This window comes from Belonocnema kinseyi, chromosome 3 (genome assembly GCF_010883055.1).
Source record: "Belonocnema kinseyi isolate 2016_QV_RU_SX_M_011 chromosome 3, B_treatae_v1, whole genome shotgun sequence".
Taxonomy (NCBI): domain Eukaryota; kingdom Metazoa; phylum Arthropoda; class Insecta; order Hymenoptera; family Cynipidae; genus Belonocnema; species Belonocnema kinseyi.
Genome location: NC_046659.1, coordinates 70,166,870 through 70,170,935, shown reverse-complemented (window position 1 = coordinate 70,170,935; position 4,066 = coordinate 70,166,870).

Below are 4,066 nucleotides of genomic sequence, written 5' to 3'. Positions count from 1 at the left end.
TTGTATGATTATATAAAAAGGTTAAATAAGTAGGTTATTGTTTTTAAAGAATTGTAAGATAGGAAGAAAAGCTTTGTTTTTAGGATTGTAGAGGAAAGGTACCATACGGAACGGTGGTAAAAACCCGTTTTTAATCAAAGATGACTCGAGTTGTTTTCCGGAATCTGAATAACCTGGGCAGGCCCATAGCAAGTGATTGATATCCTCGTCAGAGAAACCGCACAAAGCGCACCCCCCATCATCGATAAAATTTTTTCTAGCTAGACTAGCAGCTAGGTTGTAGTGATTGGCCCGTAACCTTGAAATAATTACTATTGATTTCCTATCGAGTTTATATTTGCGAAACCATGGTTTGTTAAATTTCGATGAATCAAAAAAGGTTTTAAAGTAATATTGGCCAATTCCTGAAGATTCCGAGGCTTTACCCCAAGCTTCTAAGGCAGAGTTTAGGTGTAGGGGAAGGATTATTGACTAAATATCAGTGTGTGGGAGTTTTATATCTAGAAAGGTTCCATCTTTAGAGGAAATTTTAGCCAAATTGTCGGCGTATTCATTGCCTGGAATACCCTTGTGACCAGGAATCTATATTAGAGTTGTATTAAGGTTATTACCTGTAGCTATATAGAGAAGATTTCGAATCTTGAAAATAAGATACGACGTTGAAGAAGAAGCATTGAAGTTTTGACAAGCTTGAAGTACACTTTTTAAGTCGGAGAAAATTAGTGAATTGGGAATGTTGTTATCCAAGATGTACTGAATTGTCTCACTAATCGCTAGTGCTTCTGCTGAGTAGATAGAAGCGTGTTCCGAAATCCTGATTTTAATTTCTACATTTAATTGCGGCGAATATACAGAGACCCCAACAAATGATTCTGGGAATTTTGAGCCGTCGGTGAAAAAGTGGGCAAAATCCGGAAATTTAAGTTTAATGAAATTGTTTAAAACTTCTTCAGGGTATTTACTATGCTGTAAGGCTAAGCCTATTTGTAAATTGATCGCTGGTTGGAAAAACTTCAATGGGTAGGGACTTAAGAAATGTAACGGAGTGGCTGAGTTTAAAACTCTGCTTTATAACCCTTAAGTTTGTAGAAAGATTTTAGAAGGAAAAAGCTCTTATGCAGGTTGAATAGAGTCAAACCATTTTTTGTTATGTAGTACAGGTTATATAAAATAGAATGCAGTGGGTGGTTAGATGTAAGGAATGTTCTTATTTAAAATTTGTCAGATAGTAGTTGAAATCTGGACTTTATGGAGAGTTCTTTTAATTCAGCTTGCATAACAATGATAGGTGTGGATATTCGGTATCCGGACATAACACGTAAAAATCTATTGTGCAGTTTGTTCAGTTTCCTGAAAAGCATATCCCCACTATAAATGGATAGAACGTGACTGCCATAGTCAAAAGAGCTCCTACACAGAGAACGGAATAAGATTTGGAGTGTCTGGGGGTGAGAACCCCACCAAGTACCACATAAGCACTTCAAAATGTTGATGACCTGATTACCTCTATTTATCAGTTTTGAGAAGTGTAACTCCCAAGATAAGGTACAATGAAAAATGATCCCTAAAAAATTAGCTGACTCAGATGGATTAATGGGTTGGTTGTCAATAGAGATATGGACATTATCTGGTAAGTTTTTGATTGGGATTCGAAAAGTGACTAGTTTTGATTTCTCTGGGGAAATAGATAAACCCCTTTCCTTCAGAAGGTTATTTATGTTGGTTAAACTTTGTTTGAGAACATGAATACATTCCTCCAATTCGTATGATGTAAAATAAAGGACTATATCATCGGCAAATTCTAAAATTTTGCAGCCAGGGTAGATGTTTAAATGTAGTTTCCGCGTGTAAATGATGTACGAAACCGGACTGAGAATGCAGACCTATGGGAGGCCTTTTTTGATAGTGAATGGGCCTTTATTTTCGCCATTGACTCTAAACAAAAGCCTTCGTTTTTGAGTTAGATTGAAAATGAATTTACAGATTTTAATGGGAAGACCAATCTCCAGTAGGTCATTAGTTAGAATATTTGGAATGACATTATCATATGCGGCTTTTATGTCCAAGAACAGACAGGCTGTATATTGATTTTTAGCTTGGGATAAACACAATTCCGAGGAGAGGATCGCCAGGTTATCAGCACAGGAACGGTTTTTTCTAAAGCCATACTGGGACGGAGGAAGGATGTTTTGATTTTCTAGCCAATAAATAAGTCTATTCAGAATCAGTTTTTCTGCGATTTTTAAAAAACAAGAGGCTAGCGCTATTGGCCTAAATTTCTTTCTGTCACTTTTAGGAAGAAGGAATATTAAGAAATCTTTCCAGGAATCAGGGAAGATACTTTCATTAATTATATGATTTAAGATATGTAGTAGATGGAGAAGGGAGGCTTTTGGAAGGTTTGATATTACCTCAAAACTAATTTTATCGAGTCCATGAGAGGATTTGAGTTTCAAACCTTTCAGAATAGAAGTCATCTCCTGAAAAGTGAAGGGTAGATCAAAAATTTCAACTTGCTGTAGAGCAGCATAGTCATTTGGGGGAAGGGAAGTAGGAGTATTGTTATAAAGGGAGGAATTGTTTACTAAGAAAAAGTTTGGGAGAGAAGGACTCACTACATTAGAAAAATCATTTGACATCGCTAAGAAGCTCTCGATATAGGCGTTCATATTATCTAGTGTATCCAAGTTTATAGAGCTAGAGGTAGGTGATGGTGGGTTCAATAGTCTGTGACGAAACCCTCTTTATTTTATTCCAAACATTAGAAATAGGGGAATTGAGTGACAGAGATTCACAGTATGCTCTGAAACTGGTGCGTTTAATGACTTCAAATCTTTTTGTGGTTAATGCCTGGTATTTTTGGAAATCAATAAAGTTTTCGTAGTTAGAGGAGGCCATGTAGTGTTTAAATTTTGGTAATCTTATACAAGAAATCTTGTCGCATTCATTGTTCCACCAGGAGGGGCAGTTCGGATAGAATTTTTTCCTTGAAGGCTTTCTATCTAATTTGGGATCCGCCTTGTGAAGGGCAAACTGGGGAGGAAGAGATGAATTGAAGGGAGGAGAGGAGGTAGCACCATGAGGGTTAAAATTTATCTGTGAAACAGGGATATTAGTTGTATCGATATTATTGGAAAAATTAGACACTCTTATAAAAGGACTCGAGGCAATTTTTCGGTTTCTTTGATTGGAGTTTTCGTGGGAAGTTAAAGGTGCGCCATGTTGTTTATCCTTATATTGAGCCCGTGATTTTGGTTTTGAGAACGATGTGATAGATGCAAAAGTTTGATGTAGACCTGAACTCGAATTACCCGTGGCAGAGTCCAAGTCCACGTCTCCGAGGTTCGGGAAGTTTGAATAGCTAAAGTTAGGCGCCTGTGGAGGAACAGAAGTAGATTTTTGTGGCCCTTTAAGCAGCGATTTTATATCGAAGGTAGAATTACTAGGCAGTCTGATAAGTCCCTGAAAAATGAAACACGGAGACGTTTTTTTTTGGCCAAAGTCGGTTTTATTTTTCAACATACTCTCCTTTTAGGTCGATACAGCGAGTCCAACGATTTTATAACTTTTTGATACCGTCCGAAAAGTACTCGATCGGAAGGTCTCCAAAATACGCCTAAGTTTCAACTATGAGCTCCTCATTTGAGTAAAAACGCTTACCGGTGAGCCATCTCTTTAGGTTAGGGAACAAGTAATAGTCGCTGGGGGCCAGGTCTGGTGAATACGGTGGCTGAGGAACCAATTCGAAGCCGATTTCATGCAATTTTGCTTGTGCAACTAAGCATGAATGAACAGACGCATTGTCGTGATGATAAAGCGGTTTTTTCTTCTTCAAATGCGGTCGTTTTTCGGCGATTTCGACTTTCAATCGGTCCAATAATGATGAATAGTATGCTCCGGTTATGGTTTTACCTTTTTCAAGATAGTCCACGAATATTATGCCATTGCATCCCAAAATACGGATGCCATAACCTTTCCGACCCATTGTTGCGTTTTTGGACGCTTCGGAGCACTTTGGCCCGGTGGAATCCACTGTTTTGCCTGTTGCGTTGACTCAGGAGTGTAG